This window comes from Elephantulus edwardii, unplaced genomic scaffold, assembly GCF_000299155.1.
Source record: "Elephantulus edwardii isolate Elephantulus edwardi_28Jun2011 unplaced genomic scaffold, EleEdw1.0 scaffold00277, whole genome shotgun sequence".
In the NCBI taxonomy this organism is placed as follows: Eukaryota; Metazoa; Chordata; class Mammalia; order Macroscelidea; family Macroscelididae; genus Elephantulus; species Elephantulus edwardii.
The window spans coordinates 1,640,894-1,668,384 of NW_006400027.1; the positions used below are offsets into that span (position 1 = coordinate 1,640,894).

Here is a 27,491-nt window from a genome sequence, read left to right on the forward strand (position 1 = left end):
TCACCATAGGCTCTTGCTCATATGTTGTTTCATGAAATTCTTCTGTGTCTGCCAATTCCTTTCGATACAGTAACTCAGTATATTCTTTCCGCCTCCTTTTAATACTTCCTGGATCATTTAATATTCTGCCTAAAGCATCCTTGAGTATAGCAACTTGAGGTTTGAATTTGTTCTTCAGTTCCTTGAGCTTAAGAAATGCTGAACAAGTTCGGCCCTTTTGATTTTCTGACTCCAATTCCTTGCACATTTCATTGTAACATTTTACTTTGTCATCCTGTGTTGCCTTTTGAAATCTTCTATTCAACTCTTCAGTACCTCGATGCATAAATATTGATATATTAGGTATTGGTGAAATAAGATGGATTGACATAGGGCATTCTGAATCAGATCTATTACACTGGAGGTGAAAAAGTGAGAAAAAAATGGGGTTGCTTTCATAGTTAAAAGACTGTTTCTAGATCATTCATGAAATACAATATTGTGAGTGCCAAGATAATATCCATACACAAAAAGACCTATTAATATCACTATCATTCAAATTAATGCACCAACCACCAGAGCCAAAGAGGAGGAAATAGATGACTTATTCCTACTTCTGCAGTTAGAAATTAATTGAATATGTAACAAAGATGCATTAATAATAATGGCATAAATATGTCTGAAATACAGCAAAAGATGAACAACTTGTCAATGTATGGGACTTTCTTAAAATCAAGTCCATCAAAAACTTTCTTCATCAGGTTAAAAGAAAGTGCACAGATTGAGAAAATGGATTTGGGAATGACATTTCAGACAAGGATCTCAGAAGTAAAGTTTACAGAATACTACAGGGCCTCCGTAAGTAAAAGACTGATGACCTATTCACAAAATGGGCAAATGACTTTTCACAAAGGAGCGCATTCAGATGGCCAAGAAACATGTGGGAAGAGATGTATAAAACACTAGTAGTCGGAAAGATTGAAAACAACAATGAGGTATATTTATACTTTCTATTATGCTTATTATTATTATCTTGTTGTAGTTGATTGCTTTCAAGTCAAGCATGACTCATAGTGACCCTATTAACAAAAGGCCTGAAGCCCCTCTACATCTATCAACATTTATCAAAGTTCATAGTTTCTTCAGGCATGTTGTTTAGGAAGTGGACACCATCATCATTATCATTACTACTACTACTACTACTACTACTACTACTACTACTACTACTACTATTACTATTAGGGAACCCTGATGGCCTAATGGCAAGAAACTTCCCTGCAAACTAGAAGGCATGCAGGTCGAGACCATCAGCTGCTCCACAAGAGAGGGATGGGCTCTGAAATTTCACTGGAAGGTCAGCTATGGGTCGGTTCTTACTCTATGGTACACACCACCACAACAACATTATTTATTTCTTTACTGAGATTACTTTTAATTTGCTTTAAGTGTGCTTATTATTTCTTATTGTTGTTAGATGCCATCCTGGAATCTATGGCTTGTAGTGATCTTAAGATCAAAACCCTGTCCTGTGCCCTTCATATAGTCACCATTATACTGAAGGCCATAATCAAAGTCATAGTGTCAGTCAGTCTCATTAAGAGTTGTCCTCTCCTTTGCTATCTTCATGTCTTCCCCAGTGTGATATATGAGCCATAAAAAAATCAGTTCAATTATGAAATCTGAAGAATTAGAAAACCTAGAAATGCTAAGAATACACAGAATACCAAAAATAGTTGGTTGGCTTAAAACCATTTCAGGAAATAGCACATGAACATGAAACAAGGTCATAAGAATTTGTAGAGTACCTACTGAAGTATTTTAATAAACAAATGTAAACTGGAGATAGTCACTCATTTATGCCAAGAAATTTGGAAGAAAGCTACCTGTCTAAATGTTTGGGAGAGATCTCTATTTTTTCCATTCTTTTTAAAAATTTTTTCTATTATAAAAAGAGGTGATCTAACAAAGTGTACAAATTATAAAAATATCATTTCTATCATATGCAAATAAAACCTTGCTGAAGATTATTTTTTAAAGTCTAGAACAGTACATTGACAGAAAACTGCCAAAAGTTTAAGCTGGATTTAGAAGAGGCTGTAACACCAAGCACATTACTATTAATATCAGAAGGATCTTGGCTGAAAACAAAGACTATCAGAAAGATGTTTACTTGAATTTTAGTGATTATACAAGGGCATTTGACCAGATCACAGCAAATTATGGCTAACATTGAGATGAATGAGAATCTTAGAACAAACTCTTAATTGTGATTATGTGAAACCTATACATAGACCTTTGGAAGCAGGATCTGAAACTCTATGAGCTTTGATAAATGTTGATGGTTGTAGTGGGGCTTCCGGCTTTTTCTTCATGGGGTCACTATGAGTTGTATTTGACTCAAAGGCAATCAACAACAACAACAACAACAACAACAACAACAATGCATAGACCTAGAAGTTGTGTCTGAACAGAACAAACAAACACTGCCAGTTTAAAATCTGGAAAGGTGTACATCATGGTTGTGTTGTTTCTCCATTCCTATCCAATCTGTATTCTGTGCAAATAATTTGAGAAACAGGAATATATGAAGAAGAAAGTGCTGTCAGGATTCGAAGAAGACTAATCAGCAATCTGTATTTTGAAGATAACACATCATATGTAGAAAGTGAAAAAGATTTGAAGCAGTTCCAGCAGAAGATCAAAGACTACAGTTTCCAATATTAATTTCATCTCAGCCAAAAGAATAAAAATCCTCAGCACAGGACCAACATGTAACATTTTTGACATTTAACTTGGAACATCATTTTAGATGGAAAAAATATTTAATATGTCAAGTATTTAATTTTACGTCAATCCATAATCAACACCTGGGGTAGCAGCAGTCAAGAAAGCAGATTTATTACTTTGAACAAATCTGGCCCAACAATCTTTTTGAAATGCTGAAAAGAGCATAAATGTCAGCTTAAAGACTTAGTGCACTCGGTTAACGGTATGATATTTTCATTTGTTTCTTTTGCATCTAGAATTTGGACAAATTTCATAAAGACCAAAGAGTAGCTGCCTTTGAATTGTGGTGTTGGTGAAGAGTGTGGATTGTTCCATTAGCTGACAAAAGAACAAGCAAATTAATCTTAGAGGAAACACACCAGCATGCCCCGTAAACACAAGAGTGTTGAAACTTTATGTCACATAGTTTGGGCATGTTCTCAGGGGGGTGAATCCTTGGAAGATGATAACATACTTGAAAAAGTAGATAATCAGCAAAAGAGGAAGATCCTCAAGATGATAGATTGTTGTTGTTATTGTTAGTGCCATAGAGTCGCTTGCGACTCATAGCGACCCTATTTACAACAGCTCTAAACTCTGCTCTGTCTTGTGCCAATCGCACTGTCTGACACTTCCATCCCAATTACCCCAGTCACTGAATCAATTCACCTCATAGAGGGCCTTCCCCTCCTGTGCTGTCCCTCCACCCTCCCAAGCATGATGTCCCTCTCCAAGGACCAGTCTCTCCTTACAATATGCCCAAAGTATGTTAGATGGCGCCTCAGAATCCTTGCCTCTAAGGAGCCACCCGCTTTAACCTTTTCCAGGATCAATCTATTTGTTTTCCTAGCAGCCCATGGTACTCTTCATACTCTTCTCCAGCACCACAGCTCAAAGGCATCCAGGAAGTATTAAAAGAAGATGGAAAGAATATACTGAGACACTGTATTGAAAGGAATTGGCAGACACAGAAGAATTTCATGAAACAACATTTAAGCAAGAGCCTATGGTGATGAAAGAAGAAGTTCAGGCTGCTTTGAAGGAAATGGCAATAAATAAGGTGCCAGGAACAGATGGTATACCAATTGACGTATTTCAGCTAACAGATGCTGCCCTGGACGTGCTCACCAAGTTGTGCCAAGAAATCTGGAGAACAACCACTTGGCCAACTGACTGGAAGAGATCTAGATTTTTGTTTCCATCCCAAATAAGGGTGACCCAACAGAGTGTGGAAACTATAGAAAAATATCATTGATTTCACATGCAAGCAAGATTCTAATGAAGATTATCCAAAAACGACTGGAACAGCACATCAGCAGAGAACTGCCAGAAGTCCAGGCTGAGTTTAGAAGGGGCCATGGTATTAGGGATATTGTAGCTGATGTTAGATGGATCTTAGCAGAAAACAGGGAATACCAGAGGAATGTATATCTGTGTTTCATTGATTATGCAAAGGCATTTGACTGTGTGGATCATAATAAACTGTGGCGGACTCTGAGAAGAATGGGAATCCCAGAACACTTGATCATGCTAATGAGAAACCTATTCTTGGACCAGGAGGCAGTCTTCAGAACAAAGCAAGAGAACACTGCATGGTTCAAAATTGGGAAGGGCGTATGCCAGGGATGTGTCCTATCTCCATGCCCTTTCAACCTGTATGCAGAACAGGTTATCCGGGAGGCTGGGCTCTATGAAGAGAAACGTGGGGTCAAGATTGGTGGAAGATCTATCAACAATCTGCGTTATGCAGATGGCACAACCCTGCTTGCGGAACCTGAGGAGGACCTGAAGTGCTTGCTGCAGAGGGTCAAGGATTACAGCCTCCAATATGGATTGACGCTCAATGTCAAGAAGACAAAGATTCTCGCCACTGGGCCAATTGGCAGCATCAGGATGAATGGTGAAGAGATTAAGATTGTCCACAGCTTTAGTTTGCTTGACTCCACAGTCAATACTCCTGGCACCAGTAGCTAGGAAATTATTGTCATGGGAAAGTCTGCTGTTAGGAACCTCTCCAAAATACCGAAGAGCAATGGTGTCTCTGTGGAGACTAACAAAGTGATGGTGATGCCAACATAAGGAAGGTTCTAATATGTTGTTCATAGGGTTGTCATGATTTATAGTTGACTCAACTACTCCCTTCCCCCCCCCCACATTTGCACACACAGACAGACATAGGAAAACTAAAGGTATGCTTTTTCTTTGTTTCTGAGGTCTCTGATCAACCAGTCCTCTTCTTTTTTAAAATTTTTAAATAAGTTTATTTTTAATGCATGTTTCACACACACACACACACACACACACAGGCACACACACACCCCACCCCACGCACTTCCCTTCATTGATATTATGTTTCATACAATCATTCCCCTACATTGTATTTCAAAAAATTAATCACTATTGGACTATGCTCACTATTACTCCATCAATTCAGGTTCTTGCTGTATCTTTTCCATTTCCTTTACCTCCTCCCCCCACACCCCAAATTGTGGGACCTGTTATTTCCTCCTACTCATCTTCATCCTTCTGCTTCCACCTTTCCCCCCTTAGATCTCCATACACATTTTAGTAGTTATCCTCCTATTTATACAATTATCGTCTTAGGCAGTATTTATGAGACTTATTCAGCCTAATGTTCTCTAATCTCTCTCAAGATATATACTGATTTTCAAAATCACTGCTCCTGAGTGATTTCTCAGTCCATTTGATTGTGTTTAGACATGTGGGCAGTTTCCATGTTCTTGTGATGGTGAGTAATGTTGCTATGAACATTAGTGAACAGAACTCCATTTGTGTCTCAGTTCTAATTTCCTTGGATTATATTAATGCTAGTGCAATAGCTGGGTCATACAGATTTTCTGTGTTCAACTTTTAGGTGAGATGCCAAACTGTCTTCTAGAGTGGTTGTACCACTTAACAATCCCACAAACATTTTTTGAGAGTTCCCACCTCTCCATATCCTTTCCACCATTTATTGCTTGCTATATTTTTAAACATTGTCACTGCTACTGGGGTGAGATGATAATTTATTTCAGTTTTGATTTGCATCTATATTGTTGCCAGCGGTTTTGAACATTTCTTCATGTGTCAGTAGGCCATCCAAATGTTTTCCTCTGTGACAAGTCTATCCATGCCTTTTGCCCAATTTGTAATTGGGTTAACTCAGACTTTTGCTTTTGAGACCATTGTCTTAGATGGTATTGCCAAAGGTTGTGGGGTTGGTTTTGTGTTTTTTGTTGTTGTTGTTGATTGTTTTTTGGTGTTTTTGTTTTGTTTTGTTTTTTGGTTTGTTTTTTTTTTTTAAGTCAGTAGGTGTTCTTTTTACCCTACTTTAAAAAGCTTTTGATGTTCACAGGGATTTAATCTTTAGAAGGTCCCACTCATCAATTTTATTCTCTCCTGATTTTGTCTTTCTGGCTGTATTTGTCAGCCCCTTTATATCATTGACTAGGCCATCTAAGCTTGTTCCCTGTTTGTCTCTTAAGAAGTTTATGGTTTTGGGCTTTATTACCAGTCGACTGATCCACCTTGAGTTGATTTTTGTGTATGGTGTGAGATATGGATCCTGTTTCAGTTTCTGCAGGTGAAAATATAGTTTTGCCAGAACCACTTGTTAACGAGGATGTCATTTCTTCACTTGATAGCTTTTATTTCTTTGTCAAGTATCAGTTGACCATCTTTCCAACGTTCATATTTGCTTATTATATACAGTTTATACTTGTACTTAGAGTTAGGAATTGAGGAAAAATATGTTTATTCCATATTTCTAACAGTGGGAGTCCAATGGTTGTATATTTATTATTTTCTTTTGTGGATTGACACAATAACTGTAATAATGGGCTCAAGTATATTGGAAATAATGAAGATGGCACAGGATATGGCAAGGTTTGCATCCACTGTTCATAGGATAGAAATGAATTTAGTTGACTTGGCAGCACCTAACAATAACAATTTTTTTGATGGATGATAATGTAGTCTTGACATTTTAAACTCAGGCCTGCTATTGATTGTGTTTGGAGAGAGCATTGTTCAAAGTGGTGAAGCACTTGTCTGTAAATTTTTTGTAGTGAGATTACTGGGGGTAATGGGGTGGTGGTATTGATGTGATACTGAGATCTTTGCAACTAGTGTGTCAAATTCCAAAAGGGTTTCCCATTGTATATGGGTTTTGGTGAGGCTCCTTGATTAAGACAGACTAGGAAGCAGGAAGGCCGTCTACTTCCTAAATGAAAGGATTTTGAAAACCCTATGGACACTAAACCAAGAGGATAGTTATAGTATTGTAGTGGTAGAGCCCAGATTAGAAGTTAGTTGAAATGAGGAAAATCAATAACAAACATTATTTAATAATTGGTACATGGAATATTCATAGAGTGAATGTTGGGAAACTGGAAATTGTTAATAATTAAAAGAACACATGAATACATATAAATATTGACTTACTAGGCATTAGTGAGATGCGATGGACCAGCTATGGCCACTTTGAATCAGATAATCATATAGCGTACTATGCAGGGAATGAAAAACAGAAGAAAAATGATGTTGCATTCATAGTAAAAACGTCAATTTCATTCTCTAGCTTGAAATACAATGTTGTGATAGGATAATATCCATACATATACAAGAAACACCTGTTAATGCTACTATTATTCAAGTATATGCCCCTACATCTAGTGCCAAAAAGGAAGAAATTGAGAATTTTTACCAAATTTTGTAGTCTGAAACTGAATGAACATGCAATCAGGATATGTTAGTGATAGTTGGTGACTGGGATGCAAAAGTAGAAAATAGTGAAGAAGGAATAGTAGATGGAAAATACGGGCTTGGTGATAGAAATGAAACTGGAAATAGAATGAATTTTGCATTTATAATGACTTACTCATTGTAAATACTTCTTCTAAAAGACACAAAAGGTGGCTTTACAAGTGGATTTCACCTGATGGGCTACATAGGAACCACATTGACTGACTAGATATGTGGAAGAAATCATTGGAGAAGCTCATAATCAGCCATCAAAACTAGACCCAGGGCAGACTGTAGGTCAGATCATTACATACTCATATGCAAGTTCAAATTGAGGCTGAAAAAAAATTAAAATAAGTCCACAGGAACCTAGATATGATCTTGAAACAAGTCTGTCGGAATTTCATGATCATCTTAAGAATAAATTTGATGCCTTGAACACCAATGATAGAAGACCAGCTGAGTTGTGGGATATCAAGGATATCATTCATAAAGAAAGCAAAAGTTCATTAAAAAATGAGAAGAGAAAGAAAAAATTAAAATGGATGTCAGCAGAGACTCTGAAGATTACACTGTAACATTGAGAAACCAACTCTAGAGGGAAACATGTCAAAGTGAAAGAGCTGAACAGATAATTTTAAAGGGCAACTCAAGAGGAGAAAGTAAAATAGTATGATGGAATATGCAGAGAGCTTGAAATGGAAAATAAGATCGGAAGAATTTAAGCCTCATTTCACAATGTTGAAAGATGCTATGGGCAATATTTTGAATAACCAAGAAATTATCAAAAGGAGATGGAGGGAATACACAAAGTCACTGTGCCAGAAAGAACTGATTTACATTGAAAAAATTCAGAAAGCACCACATGAACAGGAGCCACTGGTAATGTAAGAGGAAGGGGAAGCTGCATTGAAGGCATCACACAATAGAAAGAAAGAAGCCCCAGGAATTGATGTGATATCATTTGGCATGTTTCAGTCTACAGATGCAGCCTTGGATGCACTCACCAGTTTATGCCAGGAAATTTGGAGAAAGCTGTCTGTACTTGGAAGAAGTCTGTACTTGTTCCTATTCCCAATAAGAGTGAGACAACTGAATGTGGAATTTATCAAACAATATCATTGATATCACATGCAAGTAAACTACTACTGAAGATCATTTAAAAACAACTGAAACAATACATAGATAGAGAATTGCCAAAAGTTCAAGAGGAATTTAGAAGAGGCTGTGGCACCAGAGATATCATTGCTGATGTCAGATAGATCCTGGCTAAAAGTGAAAAAAAAAATACCAGAAGAATGTCTATTTGTGTTTTATTGACTATGCAAAGGTATTTGACTGTGTGGATCATGACAAGTTTTGGCTGACATTGAGAAGAATGGGAATCCCAGAGCCTTTGATTGTGTTCATGGTTCCTACCTATACCTGGATCAGGAGGCAGTTGTGCAAATGAAGCAGGGGAGCACTTCATGGTTTGAAATTGGGAAGGGAGTTCATCAGGGATGTATTCTATTTCCATACCTGTTCGCTCTATATGTTGTTATTGCTATGTGCCGTCGAGTCACCTGCAACTCATAGCAACCCTATGTACAACAGCCCTAAGCCCTGCTCTATCCTGTGCCAATATCTCTGTCTCTGACACTGTCTCCCATTACCCGTCACTGAATCAGTCCACCTCATAGAGGGTCTTCCTCTCCTGCGCTGTCCCTCCACCCTCCCATGCATGACATCCTTCTCCAAAGATTGATCCCTCCTTGCAACACATCCAAAGTATGTCAGATGAAGCTTTAGAATCCTTGTCTCCAAGGAGCAGCCTGGTTTAACCTTCTCTAGGGCAAACCTTTTAATTTTCTTAGCAGTCCATGTTTATTTATATTTAATACTCTTCTCCAGCACCACAGCTCAAAGGCATCAATTATCCTTCTATCTTCTCTAGTCATTGTCCATCTCTATGATGCATAGAAAGGGATTGAAAACAACCTGTATTAGGCACACCTTAGTCTCCTGAGGGACATCATTGCTCTTTAGCACTTTGGAGAGGTCTCTAACAGCAGACTTTCCCATCATAATATGTCTTTGAATTTCCTGGATGCTAGTGCCAACAGTGTTGACTGTGGAGCCAAGTAAACTAAAGCTATCAACAAACTCAGTTTCTTCACAATCCATCCTGAAGCTGCCAATTGGCCCAGTGGGGAAAATCTTTGTTTTCTTGATAGTGAGCCTCAATCCATATTGGAGGCTGACCTTCTGCAGCAAGCTATTTAGGGCCTCCTCAGTTTCAGCAAGCAGGGTTATGTCATCTGCATAACACAGATTGTTGATGAATCTTCCTCCAATCTTGATGTCACACTTCTCCTCATACAGCCCAGCCTCTCGTATAACCTGTTCTCCATATATCTATATTCTGAACAAATTATCCCAGAAGTGAAACTCTATGAAGAGAAATTGTCATCTGGATTAAAGGGACTCTCATCAATAATCTGTGTTATGTAGATGACACAACCTTACTTGCTGAAAGTGAAAAGGTCTTGAAACACTTGAAGAAGGTCAAGAAATGCAGCCTTCAGTGTGGATTCTGTCTCAATATCAGTATAACGAAGATTCTTACCACTGGATGAATTGACAGTGTCATTATGGATAGATAGGAGATTGAAACCGTCAACAGCTTAATCTTGCTTAGACCCATAATTAACACCCTTGGTATAAGCAGTCAGGAAGTAAGGAGATTCATTTCTCTGGGAAAATCAGCAGCTTAAGGACTAAGGTGTATCTGATTCAGACCATAGTCTTTCTGATTACCAGCTATGCATCCAAGAACTGGACAATGAATAAAAATGACAGAAAAAAATTGTGGTGTTGGAGAAGAGCACTGAACATCCCATGGACGGCCAAGAGAACAAACAGATTTGTCTTGGAGAGGGTGCAGGCAGAGTGCTCTTTGGAGGTAAGAATGATGAGGGAGGCTTCACCTCATATACTTTGGACATGTTGCTAGGAGGTGCTATGTCTTGGATAGGGATATGATGTTGGGAAGGGTAGAGGGTTGACGAAGGAGAGGGAGCCTCTTAACGAGATGGGTTGAAATGGTGACTGCTACAACGGGTTTTTGTGTGTCAGGAAGTGTGAGGATGGCTCATGACAGGAGTGTGTTCAGATCTTTTGTTTCTAGGGTGGTTATGAGTCATGCTCAACTCGATGACACCTAACAACAACAACAGCAGCAGCAATGTAGTCTTGATTTAGTATTTATCAGTATTCTAAATGAGAAGATAAATTATTTATCTGCTTGGAGATTGATGACACCCATTTCTTAGATCTATAGCTAAAAGGAGGTTGTTGTTGTTGTTGTGTACCATCAGGTCAGAAGCCACCCTAAACTTACCTTCCATCAGGTTTTCAGGGACAGTTTGATTGCATGGGAAGAAATTGCCCATTTTTCTCCCACGAAGCAGTTGGTGGATTTGAACTGCATACCTTTGGGATCTCCGTACAGCTCCTTACCACTCAGCCAGTAGAGCTCCCCAAAAGGAGGTTAGATGTACTTACCTTCCTAATATAAATTTAGCTTCTAGAGATCATACATTTCCCATATAGTTCTTTGAGATAAAATCTTAACCCCTTGCCTTATTTTCTGACAATTTGAATCAATGGAGTGTGTGGTGTTCAGCACCAAGACAGAAGGAAGTCATAGGTGACACGTGAGTAGGGTTTCAGAGGCAATAAATCTCACAGAAGGAAATTGCTCATCCTTCTCCCATGGTGCAGCTGGTGTATTTGAACCTCATGCCGTTAGGATTGCAGTGCAACTCCTTACCACTAGGCCATTAGACCTCCTCATAAGGAGGTTAGATGTACTTACTTTCCCAATATAGATCTAGTTTCTAGAGACTATAAATGCCTTTGGGATTACAGTGCAGCTTCTAACTACTAAGGTCCCAGAACTCTCTAAAATGATAGTTGTTAGGATAAACTGTTATCACAAGTCTAATTGTTTCTTCTCTCTAGCACATAAAACTAGAGTCTCACTTCCTCAGAATGTAGCATATAGCTTCTAATACTTGTATACTCTGATTTTTCTATTCTTTTATTTTTTTTTTTTAGTGTATGTTGGAGAGTCAGAGGAGGGAAACAAGAAACTACATTACCACTGTCCACTCAGTTGAGAAAGAACCAATGATATCCCCCGCCCCCGCCCCCCCCCCTTATTAAGTGTGGGTAAGTCTTTCCAAACCAAAGGGGCAGAAAATGGATTAGAAAGAAAATTTCCCCTACTTTGGGGGCCATTCATATTTTTATAGATGGTATATGGACAAGCCATTGATTGCTTTCTTCACTTCAACTCCATTGGTTTATTTGGTAAAAGAAACTGCCTCTAGATTTAGATATTGTCCATTTTTTATGTTTCTGTTTCTAATTTCTTTTTCTGGTATTTTATAGGTATTTAGGAAGAAGGAGTGGCAGCTCGCCAAATGCCATTTAAAACTAGAGTTTCCCCAGCTAAGCTAGTCTTAAGAGAAATTTAAAAGTAACTCTAAGTGAAAGCAGGTTTTTACAAATGGAATTGAACAATTAAATTGCTAAAATAATCTTTTCATTTAAAAATCAATGACATACAAAAATAATTTTATTGTTTGAGGGTTTTTTTATAAAACATTTTCCAGATCTGTGAATTAAGCTCTTCTTAGTATTAGAATAGCTGCCATCTGCTATTCTGTAACTATGCCAGTATTTTTTTTGGGGGGGGTGTCTGAATTTTATATTTAATTCATGTAAATGAAGCATACAAATCCTTATATGCAAAGAAGCATTTGGAAATTTCCTTTAAATAAAATACTCAAAATTACGGTCTTTTGGTCAGAATTGACTCCTAGCTGGCTCTCCTGGTAGTTTCTGAGACTGTAAATTGCATGTGAGGAGATTGCCATTTTTCTCCCATGGATTTGAAAAGCCAGAGAAGAACAGAATTTTGGATCTACAGCTCAATAACCTGTCGACTATGCCACTATATGTTGTTCTTGTGTATCATTGAGTTGGAACAGATTCATAGCTTGACCATCCAGAAGGTTTTCAGAAGCAATCACATGACAAGAGACCACTCATCTCTCTCCTGCAGGGTAGCTTGTGGAGTCAAATTGCCTGTCTTGGAGTTGGCATCTCTTTACCACTAAGCCACCAAAGCTTCCTACAGTAACTCACAGTTTACCGAAAACTTAGATTATTGTTGTTGTTGTTATGTGCCTCCAAGTTGCCTACGACTCATAGTGACCCCACCTACTGCAGCTCTGAACTCTGCCCTGTCTTGAGGCAGTCTTACTGATTCTGACACACCAACCCGCATTGCACCAGTTACTGTATCAATCCATCTCATCCAGGGTTTTCCTCTACTGTGCTGTCCCTCCACTCTTCCAAGTATGATGACCTTCTCCAAGAACCAATCCCTCTTGGCCACGTGCCCCATGTGAGACAGAGCTTAAAAATCCTAACCTCCAAGGAGAAACTTGGTTTCACCTTCTCCAAGACAGACCTATTTGTTTTCTTGGCAGTCTATGGTATGTTCAAGAATCTTCTCCAGCACCATAATCCGAAGGCATAGACTCTTGTCCTGTTCTTAGTCATTGTCCAGCATAGCAAGTAATTTCAAAGATCATGGTCTGGATTAGACACACCATAGCGTTTAAAATAGTATTTATGTAGACAAAGTCCTTAAAAGTATTTCGTATATAGCCTTCACTGTTCTGTCATGTTGTACAAACCCCCAAACTTAGATGTTTGAAGCAACATTTATTATTTCTTGTGTGTGTTCAACTCTTCTGGGTAAGGTAGAGTCTGCTGATTTCACTGAGCATTGATAAGACTCACGCACATGTGCTGATCAGCTACAAGTCCGCTAGCTGGTTTTGTTATCTTGATCTTACTCTCTTACATGTCTGAGACCTTTGACTGACTCACTTATCCTCTGCATGACTCATTTTATAACAGGTTAGCTCATGCATGATCTTATGGTGAAGACTGAATGAAGCGAGAGCAGATGAGAGAGAGAATGAGAGAAACAACAGAACGTCCACAGGGCCCACTAAGGTTTAGGCCAGGAACTGGAGAAATGTGAATTCTATTTCATTTTATTGACTGAACACAGGATAAGAAAATAAACTCAATCTTTTGTTGGGTCAGTCTGCAAAGCAATATTCAGAGGCAGGTAGATATAGTAAGGAGCAAACAATTTACCACTGTAGGAAAGGTAGAATTAAGACTAGTGTGTTGTTTTATGTCTCTAGACCAATTTTCTTTCTATTTCACTAGCAGTTTCTTTTACTAAACTATACTACTCCTCTCTTATTGATATGATTAGGATCTAAAAGCCTAGTTATTAAACAAAATTAATTTTATGTAAAACTTTTTCTCTCATCACTCTTAAGTCAGAACAACCCTATAGCTGCCCATTCAGTGGATTTTTGAGACTGTAAATTACATGGGAATAGATTATTAATCTTTCTCCTGTGAATTTGAACAGCCAGAGAGGTCCCATCTTTGGCTTAGCTGCACAAATTTCTATGGACTATACCATCAGAGTGAAAGTTTATCCACCAGGTATTCCTTAGGCTTCAGGAGACTTTCTGGGGACTCTGTGCAGCCATTATCCATAGGATTATCCATGCTTCCTGTGGATGGATATAGTTTTGTGATTTCATAGTACAAGCAGAGCTTACTGGGTTAGGAAGGGAGATGCCCAACCTACTGTAAGCTACTGAAGTTTTTGCATTCCTTGGAAACATCCACCTGCTTGGGACTGAAGCCTACAATCCAGTGCCTTGACAAGTGAAGATTGTGAATGAAGGAGTATATTAAAAAGTGATCATTGCATGCCCTTTCTGTGCCCCTTGGCCACTGTCTTGAAGTTTTGAAGCCTGAGGCTGCAACTCTTCTTGGATGGCAGAACTGCCATTGACCTGCAGGACCCAGGCAGAACTCAGTGAAATCAAGGAGCATGTGTGGAGGCTAACGGCCTGAAATTCTGATATCTGGATTAATGATTTTTATTTTCTCTTTTGACTTTATTAGCATTAAAGCCTGAGGAGAAGTTTCGCATACGAATAATGATAGACTTCATACTTAAGAGGGAGACGTTCTCACTTAGAACTTCTGGATTTGTATCTGTTTTTAAGCTGAGTTAAATAAAGATATTTTTCAAAAATTATGGCTATAAATGTAAAACCAGACAGATGATAAATGAGGGGTAGGAACATACCATGGATGCAGATAAATGTTTATAAAGAACAAACATTGGTGTCTTTAAGTTAAATCTTAGTCTTTTAGTACTGGTCTAGATGACTGAGTTGAAGTTGCATTATTTTTATCCATTAGATCATAGTCCTTTATATAATCCATTTTGGAGGTAATTATATGTATACAGTTGGATTTATCTTCAGTTTTCTAAAAGCTATCAAAATCTTTTAAATTTAAGGAGATTTTTTACTTTGCTTTCTGAATTTATTTCTTTTAACTGTAGATTCAAGGAACTACAGTGATAGTATCAAGGTTATGTTACGTAGTTAAACAGTATTGTAAGTTCACTTCACACCCTGAATCCTAAAAAAATTATCACTATGTGAGAAACTCTTTTTAGAAAGTGAGGAAGAGAATATGATGTAAAACTCTAAGGTGTGTTTTACTTCACATTGAAGTTTTATCTGATCTCACTCTCTCCTCTTCATTACTCTTGCCCTGATAGCTCTGGAGATGGATGAAAAAAAGATAAAATTGTTATTGAGTTGTGGCAGCTTCAAGCTGTCGTGTTTGTTTGTCCCCAAATCTCTCCATGCCAGTTCCAAAATTGCCTTCTGCCAGAATTAGACTTGGAAAAATAACATATTTCGTATATGGCATATGTTTGAAATTAGCAAGCAATGCAGCCAAGATTTAGAAATTAACAAGGAAAAGTTATTTCTGAAAATATTTGAGTGCCAAAGAAGAATGTTTGACTTAAAACATTAGGACATCTCATTGTTTAATAAATTAAATATTTTTTTAAATCTCAGAAAAAGCAACATATTTCCTTTTTTTATAGTGTGTGTGAATAACACTTATTTATAAACTTATATTGTCAGAAACTGAGTTTTTTAAATGTATCATGTGTGAGATACTTATTTATTGTCTGTTCAATTGCTGTCTAGTCATTTCAGACTCTAGCTGATCTTCCAGTGGGCTTTCAAGGCTCTAAGTCTCACAGAAGGAGACTGCTTTTTTTGTTGTTGTTTTACACACAGCAGCTGTGGATTTGAATCATCAGTGAAGTGCTTTCTCTGGGTTATCAACTCTACTCTCTACAAACTAAGCCACCAGAGCTCTTTAGCTAATCTATTTATCAGATGTTACATTTTATCATCCATAAATTTTTTTGAAAAGGAAATCATGTGCTTCAATTTTCTATACCTAAAAAGGAGTTACTATTGAACTTCTGGGAGCTCTGGTAAGAAGTTGCACTGCCAATTCTAAGGCACTTGGTTTGAATCTACCATTCTTTCAATACTTAATGGAGGGTCAACCCTCAGGTGGTTCCGACTTAACAGCATGAAACAACAACATGCTACCTGCAAGAATACTTAATGGAGGGTCAACCCTCAGGTGGTTCCGACTTAACAGCATGAAACAACAACATGCTACCTGCAAGAGAAGCTGAGATAGTTTAAGGGAGCCAGAAAAACATAACTATATACAATGTTCATAAAGGTAAAATGACTGTAATCTCTGGATGAGGTTGTCATGCAGAGAGTGTCAACAAAAAGAAAGACCTTCAAGGAAATGGATTACACAATGGCAGCAGCAATGAGCTCCATGACTGGCTGCAGCAACAGATTCAATGACTGAGAGGATGTCATAGGAACAAACAGTCTCTTGTGTTCTTGGGCATAGGATTTTTATAAGTCATCACTGACTTGAGGGTTTTTAACAACAATAGGGAGCTCTGGTGGCCTAGCAGTAAGAATCTGTGCTGCAATCCCGAAGGCACACAATTTGAATCTGCCAGCAGCTATGTGGAAGAAGGCTGAGCATTCCCCTCCCCTGCAACTAACTGCTTCTGAATACCCACTGGAGGGTAAGCTATGGGTCGATCCTGACTTGATAGTACACAGCAGCAGCAACAACAACAACAACAATATATCTTTTGGTTTTCTAGCCCAAGAAATACCAAAAATATTGCAAAATTCAAAGAGCACAAAAGCTAGAGGTCAAAGTCATTATAATGAAAAGGTGATTACTGTCATTTACTCAGCCAGTATCCAGTATTTCCCTTGGAATGACTCTAGACAAATGAACAAATACGTGTGTTTGGGGTATGTATGTATATTTTTTTAAAAAAAAATATAATTGTATTTTAACTGTGATTTTAATGAACCTTTACAAAGAAGTTAAATTTTCATTCATTCATTTTACCCCCACTCTCTCCCTTCCTTCCACTCTCTCCCTGTTCCTTCCCCCGTTCACTTATTTTGTTGTTGCACAATTATCTTCCTCCCCCCAGCCACAGTTCTCTTTATATAGCTATTATTCTGGACTGTTGTCATATGTATTATGCCTAATCATATATTACTTTTAGACAGTTTTTTCTTTCATCTGTTCCAATGTAATAGTCACTATCTATCCACTCTTATCCTATTCTCCTCCCAACCTGTTGGACCTGCTTTATAACAGTGGTTACATGTTCAGTATTTATCCTTTTTTAAAAAAATTATTTTATTAATTTTAATGAACATTTACAGAGATTTTGGATTTCCATCCATTCATTGTTGTACTTTTCTCTCTGCCCACCCCTCAGCCCCCCAGTTCACTCTTCTCCTTGAAAAGTAAAAGAAAAATTCCTTCATTGGTATACAATCCCCAAGCCACCACCCCCAGCCCCCCTCCCCATTATGCACTCCACTATGCAACCTTAGTTCTGGGCTCTTGTGATAAAATTACCCTTTTGTGACTGAGCTATCTTACGCAGTATAATGTGCTGCTGGGTCCCTCCAGTTGTGTAATGTTTTTCAGTGCTGGGTAGTATTCCATTGTATGAATATGCCATTGTTTTTCTATCCAATTATTTGTTTACGGGCACTTGGGTTTCTTCCATCTCTTTGCTATTATGAATAACACAGCAATAAACATGGGTGTGCATGTATCTGTTTGGCTGAAGGTTATGGTTTCTTTAAGGTATATTCCCAGTAGTGGAATTGCTGGATAAATGGTATTTCTATTTCCAACTTTTTGAGAAAGTGCTAGACCACCTTCCATAATGGTTGCACCATTTTACACTCCCACCAGTAATGAATAAGGGTTCCAATCTCTATACAACCTCGCCTACATTTATTGTTTACTGCTCTGTTACTCTTAGTTATTTTTACTGGGGTGAGATGATGTCTATTTTTTAAAGAGTGATTTGTTTAAAGTAAATGATTTGTCCAGGTTGGTAATTCCCAGACCCAAGGTCATTAAGTAAGGTAGAAACCAAAGAGATGACAAACTTAGATTAAGCAAAAAAGCAAGCTAACTCAACTAGACATCATTATAGATTCAATGCACGCTACACCCCTGATAATACATCTGTAAGTTAATTGATTCCTTATAGCAAATCTGATCAAGGGAATGAATACATTACATTAGACCTCATTAAGGGAATGACCACATCACAACTGCCAAAACAGAGAACCACAGGCAGCCAATTTGACATATAATCTCATCCATCACACCTTGACTCTCAAAGAGCTTATTGTTATGTTGTTGTTGCTGTTAAGTGCCGTCAAGTCACAGGCAACTCACAGCAACCCTATGAAGGAGAGTCCTTGACACTTGGTTGCCTTTCATCCTTTCTCCAGGTTCATAGGCTTTCCGGAGGCAAACTATTACGGAAGTGGATGCCACTCCTCCTTCCTTATTGTCATATGGTAAAATTAATAGAACAGTATGAATTACTGAAATCCCAGGTGGAATGTCACTAAAGTCCTGAGAAAATGATAGGCAATGATTTTTTGGGTTCAGAGCAGTGAGTTCACTATTTGCTGAGGCTATTGAGAAGTGTTCTTTGTAAAATACTATATTGTGAGCTAATTTAAAATGGATCTCTAATGACCAGAGAAAATGGTAGAGGGAGATAGAATAGTATTCCAACATGACGAGAGATGTGGATACTCACCTCTGTGGTGGCCTAGTGGGTAAGGAATTGAACTGCTAATCCATAGATAGGCAGTTCAAATCTACCAGCTATTCCTTGGAAGTTATATGGACAAACTCCTCTCATGTGATTTACAGCCTATGAAAATCAACTGGAAAATCAGCTATAAATCTACAATAAATGAGGCAATGAGAGAGTGAAGGGTTTTATGTTCAGGCAACATTTCTTTCTGTTGTACACAAGGTCACTATGAATCCAAGTCAACTCAATGGCACTTAACAACAAAAACAACTTTCTAGGTAGACTAAAGAGTGTGTTACAGTAATTAATAATAAATAAAATAATAAAATAAAATAAATAAAATAAAATAATAACTACAGTTTATGTTACTAAAACAGTTTATGATATAGCAGCTGCAAGATTTCTTGTCTGGAAAAATCTAACAGTGGTTTATGCCTATAAGTAAAGGAAAGCATGAAGGTACAAAAGGAGACCAAGACATGATGGGAAATGAGGGCAGGGAGGGACCAAGAACGAGAGTAGAAAGTGTTAAAGTTAAAATAAAGATCAGGAGAACTCTGCAAAGTAAAACTGAGTCTGCTTTACTAACAAAGATATTTACTGAATATAGAGGGGAAATGTGTTATGAAAGGATTTTCATGTGTTATGAAAGGATTTTCATGTGTTATGAAAAGATTTTCATGATTGCTTTGTGAACTCCGAATTCAGAACTAATATGCTATTTAGAATGAAATTATTCTTTGGTTTCTATATGTTGTTTAAAATAAATTGTATTAACCATTATTTAGCACTGTTGTTGTGTACTATCAAGTTGGAACCAATCCATAGCTGACCCTCCAATGAGTTTTTGGAGGTAGTTAATCGCATAGGAGGAGATTTCTCATCCTATGCCGTGGAACAGTTTGTGGATTTGAATCTCATGCCTTCGGGATTGCGGTGCATCTTCTTACCAAAGATGCTGCCCTGAACATGCTCATCAGGTTGTGCCAAGAAATCTGAAGGACAACTACCTGCTCAATTGACTGGAAGAGATACATATTTATTCCCATTCAAAAGAAAACATGACCTGACAGAGTGTGGAAATTGTCATACAATATTACTCATGTCACACACAAGTGAAATCTTGCTGAAGATCATCCAGAAATAACTGGAACAGTGCATTGACAGAGAACTGCCCGAAATACAAACTGGGTTTAGAAGAGGCTGTGGCACTAGAGACATTATTGCCAATGTCAGATGGGTCATGGCAGAAAGCGAAGAGTATATCAGAACTTCTTTAAGATACACTGTTTACAATGAAATACTTTTTTTAGCTTTTATATGATTTTTTAAAATAAACCACATTATCCGTTATCTAGGAGAGGATTTTAAATCAAGTTCAGAAATGTCCAGAGTCATTCATGTACTTTAATCAACTTCAATTGATTAGAACTAGGATTGATGAAATGTAACAACTAATTTTGATATTTTCAAAATAAATCCTATTGTAAGCTGTCCCATATACATCTATTATTTAGGGGAAAAATGAATGAAGTCACTAGGTATTGGGAGCAGCATGATTTAAGTTTGCTTTTAGTTTTTTTCCTTTTCATATAATATGTCTACTTTGATTCTGGGTATGATCTCAGTGACTGTTGTTAAATTCCATGTGCAAGCTATTTTTAACTCTTTTAGTTCCTTACACCTATTTGTACTCTTGACAGTCCATGTTATGCATATTCAACATTCTTCTCCAGCACCACAACTCAAAGGTAACAATTCTTCTTTTATCATCCTTAGTCATTGTCCGGCTTTCTGATGCATAGCAAGTAATTGCAAAGACAATGGCCTGGATCAGGCACACTTTAGTCTCTGGACTTAAATTGTTGCTCTTCAGCACTCTGGAGAGGTCTTTGAAAGTAGATTTTCCGCATGACTTGTCTTTTGATTTCCTGACTGCTGGTATCAAGAGTGTTGATTGTGGAACTGAGCAAGCTCAAATTGTTAATAATCTCAATCTCTTCTCCATTAATCAAAGTGCTGCCAATCTGTCATCCTTTTTTAGTAAAATTTTTATTTTATATTGGTGTACCTACAAATTTCCTATACTTTGTTTTTCATACTGGATATTTCCCATTTCCTTCACCTATTCCTCCCTCCAACTTAGAATTGTGTGACCCTATGATTACTCTCCCCTATCCTCACCCCTCAGCTCCCACCTGAAGACTGTAGTCCTTGGCCTTCTGCAGCAAATGCTTCAAGTACTCCTCAGTTTTGGCCAACAGTTTGTATCATTTGCATGACATAGATTGTTGGTGAGTCTTCCTTCAATCCTGATGCCTCATTCCTCCTCCTAAAGTCCAGCATCCCTAATGATGTGTTCTGCATATAGATTGAAAAGATGTTGAGACAGGATATATTCCTGATGCACTCCAATTCCAATTTTGAACTATCTAAGTGTTTCTATGTTCTGTTCTCATGACTGCTTCCTGGTCCAAGTACAAGTTTTGTATGAGCACAGTTAAATATTCTGGGATTCCTGTTCTTCTCACAATTAACCACATTTGGTTGTGAATCACATAGTCAAATGCTTTTGAATAGCCAATGAAACATGGATATACGTTCCTCTGCTTTTATCCAAGTTTTTCTGATGTTGGTTAGGATGTCTCTAGTGCCATGGCCTCTTCTAAACCCACCATGCACTTCTGGCAGCTCTCTGTTGATGTACTAAATATAGATCTCTTCCACTCTGTTGGCCAGGCAGTTTTCCTCCATATTTCTTGGTACAACCTGGTAAGCACATCCAGGGCTGCATCTATTTGTTGACATATGTCAATTGGTATGCATATTGCCAGGAGAGATCAGTCCTTGAAAAAGGACATCATACTTGGAAGGGTGGAGGAATAGCACAGGAGAGGAAGACCCTGAATGAGATGGATTGACACAGTAACTGAGGTAATGAGGCTAGGTATTTTGGAGACAGTGAGTCAGGATCAGGGTAGGACAGGGTTCAGAGATATTGTGCATAGGGTCACTTGAGTGGCAGATGATCACTAGCATATAACAAAAACACAATAGTAATTTCTTAAACAGGTCCTGTTTAATACTTCTGGGTCCTCATATATACTATGCCTTCTGCCTGGAATGACTCCTAATTTCAAGTATCACCTCGAGTTTTTACTATCACTAAATACCAAGGTTTTTCACTATTTTACTGTGATATACTAGATTACTTAATATGATTTCTATAGCAACTTTCTCCAGACCTATTCAAGCTGTATGCTGAGTAAATAACTGGTGAAATTGCACTCTATATAGGAGAATGTGACATCAGGATTAGAGAAAGAGCCATGAACAACTTGTGTTATGCTGCTGACACAACCTTGCATGCAGAAAATCAAGAAGACTTGAATCTCTTACTGCAGAAGATCTATGACTACAACATGCAATGTGGGTTACATCTCAACATAAAAAAACCCAAAAAATCATAATTATTAGACAAATAGGTAATGTGGCGATAGATGTAGAAAAGAATTAATTTGTCAATGGTTTCCTTTTACTTGAGCCCACAATTGACATTCATAGTAGCAGCAGTTAAGAAATCAAAAGATGGTTTGCACTGGGGAAATCTATTGTCAAGGACTTCTTGAAAGTTCCGAAAAGCAATTACATCAATTTAAAGACCAAGGTAAGCCTTATCCAAACCAAATCATGTCTTTTCAATCACCTTCTATGCATGCCTGAGTTGTTGTTGTTAGGTGTTATCAAGTTGATGAAAACTCATACCAACCTTATACACAACAAATCTGAACCCTGTTCTTTGCTGTGCTATCCTCATCATCTCTGACACATTTGACTGCACACATTGCTGCAGTCACTAAGTGAACTCTCATCTCATTGAAGGTCTTCTTCTCATGACCAACTATCTTCCAAATATCATGCGTATTTCCAAGAAACATCTTCAACGTATGCAAAATTAAGTTTTGTTATTCTTGCCTATAAGGAGCTCTTGGCTGCACTTTTCTGAAAACAAATCTGTTTCCCACCCCCAGCTTCTAGAATATTTAGTATTGTTCTTCAATACCACAACTCAAAATCATCAACTCTTCTGTTATCTTTTATCATTGTCTAGATCTCAGAAGCATAACAAGTAAATGGAATGACTGTGGCCCCTTAGTCTTCAAATTGTCATCACTGCTTCTCAGTAATTGGGAGAGGTCCCTGACAGCAGACTTGCCTGATGTAATACATCTTCTGGTGTCCTGAATGCCAAGCATGCTGATTTTAGAACCAAGTACGAGGAAATCATTGACAATTCCCATCTCTTCTCCATCTGTCATGATGATGCTTATCAGTCCAGTGGTGAGGATTTTATCTTCTTGTTGGTAAGAGGTAGTCTGTATTGAAGGTGGTAGTCTTTGATCTTCTGTGGCAAGTGTTTCAAATATTCCTTACTTTCAGCAAGGAAAGTTATGGCATCTGCACTAACAAAGGCTGTTGATGAGTTTTCCTCTGATCCTGATGTTTCATTTTTTATAAAATACAACATCTCGAATGATTTGTTCAGAATATAGATTGAATAAGTATGGAGAGGGTATACAACCCTGATAAATTTCTTTATTTTAAATCATGCAATGTTCCTTTGCTCCATTCAGGCAACAACTTCTTGGTATGTAAAGGTTTCATTTAAATGTAATTATATGTTCTAGGATTCTCATTCTTCTCAATGTTCACCATAGTTCATTAATGAAACACAATTAAACATTCTCCTTGTATTCTCTGTTTTCAGCCAGGCTTCATATAACATCAGCAATGATATCCCTGGTGCCACAGTCTCTTATTAACCCAGAATAAACTTATGAATACATGAAGATTGTCATTCTAGGCATTCATGCACTGAGATAGGTGGGTACGGGTCATTTTTAATCAGATAATGATATGATCTTTTTTTTTACCAGGAATGAGAAACTAGAGAAAGATGGAATCGTATTAATTGTCAAAAAAGACAATTTCAAGATCTATCCTAAATTAAAACTTGTAAGTGATTCATATACAAACAAGGAAGATCTATTTAAATGACTATTACGCAAATATATGCATGAACGTATAAAACTAAAGATGAGGGAATGGAGGATTTCTACCAACATTTGTGATCTAAAATTGATCAAACATGCTATGAAGATAATTAATAATCAATAGGTACTTGAAAGTTAAAGTTCAACTTGAAAATAAACTTAAAGTTGAGAAGAATGAGAAAAGAATGATGGTTGAAAAGTATGGTTTGGGGCACAAAAATAAGGCTGAAGATGAAATGATTGAATTTTTCACTTTCATTGATTTTTTCAACACAACTACCTTTTGTGAAAAACACAAAATATGATTTTACCCTTGGACCTCACCTAATGAACTGCATAGAAACTGGATTGACTACATCTGTGGACAGAATCAAATCAGGCCAGGTGCTGACTGAAAATACAACCAATTACTCATGTGTAAGTTCAAATTGAGACTGAAGAAAAGGAAAAGTTCACAAGAACCAACATATGACCTTGAGTCTATGCCAGCTGAATTTAAAAATCATCTTCAAAACATGTTTGAAGCATTCAACACCAAAGACAGAAGACCAGAGGATGACATCTAGAATATTATCCATGAAGAGAGAACAAGGTCATGACAAAGACAGAGAAGAAAGAAAAAAGCCAGGATGGATGTCAGAAAAGATTCAGACAGTAGTCCTAGAGAGTTGAGAAGCCAAAACAAAGGGAAGCTGCTGAAAAGAAGATTGAGAGGGGGCACGTGCCTGCAGGTGACTAAGAAGCAAGGAGGAAGTAACAAAGTCCCCAGGGCACCTTCTGGCACTGCCCTTTTTCCTCTGTCCCCATCCTCGCCAAGGCACTGTCTTCCAATGTTTAGAGTGCGGTCATCCTTGGGCCACCCGGCTCAGGCAAGAATACAAAATGCCAGAGGGTCACCCACCACTCTGTCCTCCAGAATCTGTCCATCTTGCAAGAAACAATCAAGGCTAACACTGAGATTTGGTTATATGGCAAAGCAGTATACAGGGAAAGGTCTTTTGGTTGCAGATCACATGATCACACACCTAATGAAGACAGATCTGGAGAACAGGCACAGCCATCACAGGCTACTGGATTGTTTTCCTAGATTTTCACTATAGTCAGAAACCCTAGAGAGAATCTGTGCCATGAATCTAGTGATCACTTTGACTATTCCATCTGAAACACTTAAAGATCATCTCAGCAGATGTTAGATTCACCCTCCTATCAAAAGAGTATGCAACCTGGACTTCAATCCACCTGCTGCTCATGGGATTGATGACATCACTGGTGAACCATTAGTCCAGCATGGAGATGAAAAATCTGAAGCAGTTGCAGCCAGGTTAAGACCATACAAAGAAGTAGCAAAGCCAGTCATTGATTTATACAAGCGCCGCGGCAAGCTCCATCCGTTTTCTGGGATGTAGACTAGCAAAATCTGGCCCTGTGTTATTACACTTCTCTTGAACTAGTTGACACCTATTGAATCCAAAGAAGCATACTGAGCCTGCTCAATGGAATTACCAGGAACATGTGGTCCTTTATTCAGTTGTATATGAAATATTGGTGTCATGTCCAGATTAGAAGCTAGCTGGTACATCTTTCTATGTCTTTTATAGTTTAAATGAAGTGATATGAAAACTAATGAATAAGAAGATTTAATAAGAGATGCTCTGCCTCTCAAAAGGAAGGGGATTTATTCATGTTTAAGATGCCACGACACAGATCTCAAGCTTTTAATGAGAGAGCAAGCACAAGTTGGATTTCAAACTATATGTGGTCTAAACTCCCGCTAATTTTGTCAACCATGCTATTGATCTAGTAGTAGCCTTTACACATCTGACAGTATTGGTCTTTGGTTCTCTCTATCCTCTCAAAAGCTACTGAACCACAATACCAATAGACCCTGAGAATACCCAGAGTTATAGTCTAGATCTTGCCCTACATTCTGTGCTATGTGCCTTCCTGATAAAAATGAGTTGAAGCCAAATACCTTTAATTTCTCTGGTCCTGAGTGACTATGTCTACAACGTGTTTTGTTTTTTTTTAAGTCCCTACTAGTAATGATAGGGTTCAGATCTTTTGTTCATAGGGTAACTATGAATCATAATTGACTCAACAACACTTAACAACAACAACAACAACAGCTAGGAATGACAACTATTCCATAATCATATTTCTTTTTAGAATTTGGTTTTTACTAATTTTTCAACTCTGCTATTTGCACATCTGTTTTTCTCCTTGTTGAATTATTAAGTGATATTAATTGATTCTAGCTTTTGTCCCTCTCAGGTTCCTTTTGGCAAGAGCTGGGAACTAGGAGAATATGTAGATCATTTCATACACCAAGAATGAGCTATGCAGAGGGTCTTAAACTAGTGGTCTCTCTCATGTGGATTGACACTGCTTCTTTCTTCGTGAAAAAATAAAATCACTAAAGTTTCCAGAGAATCTTAAAAATAAAGAAAAAAATTAGAAAATAGTATCCACAAATATTGAAAGATTATTTTGTATATATTTTAAGATTTTTATGAAATTACTAGACTGAAGAAATATTTTTGCTTTTTTAATCAAGACAACAAAAATGTATTTTGAAGATACTGCTAAAGAAAATGCTGACAGTGTTTTTCTCCTGAAAATGACCCAGGCATATTATCAATAGTAAAGGGAATGGAGAGTGTAGGGTTAAGGAAAATATTACACTGACTGTGCCTAGACTGAGTATGACAGCATATGATTAAGGGGAAACAAAAGTCTTTATTTTTGTCTATCCTAAAGATGCATTTTTATGGGTTGACCATGTTGTTGTTGTTGTTATGTGCTGTCGAGTCGCTTGCGACTCATAGCGACCCTATGTACAACACCCATAAAGTATAGAAATAAAAATCATAGAATTTTGTATAACATTGTAAAAAAATAAAAAAAAATTAAAAGAGTACTGAATATCTTACTAATGTTTAGGTATCATTGGATTGACTACAACTCATTTAGGAACAATGAATAGAAATATTTCCCTCACTTGTATCATCCTCAGGATCTCCAGCATGCTAAAGCACATTGTTACTATTATATTCAACTATTTTGTTGATAATATTCCTTTCTTTTGGCTCTCCTGCAGCTTTCTCCTCATGTCTTTTTCTGAGAACTAGTTCACATGATAATATGGCCAAAGTATGTGACTCAGGTTATGCCAAGAAATCTGGAGAACTACTACCTGGCTAACTGACTGGGAGAGATCCATATTAATTCTAGTTTCAAAAAACGGTGACCCAAAAGAGTGTGAAAATTATTGAATAATATCACTAATATAACACACTAGAAAAATCCTGCAAAAGTTTAACAAAAAAACATTGGAACAGTACATTGAGAGAGAACTACCAGAAATACAAGCTGAGTTCAGAAGAGGCAGTGGCACTACTCACATCATTGCCAATGTCAGATGGGTCCTAGTAGAAAGCAAAGAGTACCAGAGAAATGTGTATCTGTGGTTCATTAACTATGCAAAGACATGTGACTGTGTGGATCGCAACAAATTGTGTCTAACCTTGAGGAAAATGAGAATCCAAGAACACTAGGTTGTGCTTATGTGAAACCTATACTTGGACCAGGAAGCAGTCCTCAGAACAGAGCAGGGAAATTCGGCATGGTTCAGAATCAGGAAAGAAGTGCATCAAGGATGCCTCTTGTCTCCATACTTTTTCAATTTATATACAGAACAGATCATTCTGGAAGTAGGGCTTTATGAGGACGAATGTGTCATCAGGTTTGGAAGAAGACTCATCAACAATCTATATTAGGCA

At 37.6% G+C, this 27,491-nt stretch overlaps 1 pseudogene; it reads left to right on the forward strand.

Moving 5' to 3' along the window:
* LOC102862244 overlaps nucleotides 1–25,196 on the forward strand; it is a 73,109-nt pseudogene extending 47,913 nt beyond the window's left edge.
* The last annotated feature ends 2,295 nt before the right edge of the window (nucleotides 25,197–27,491 follow it).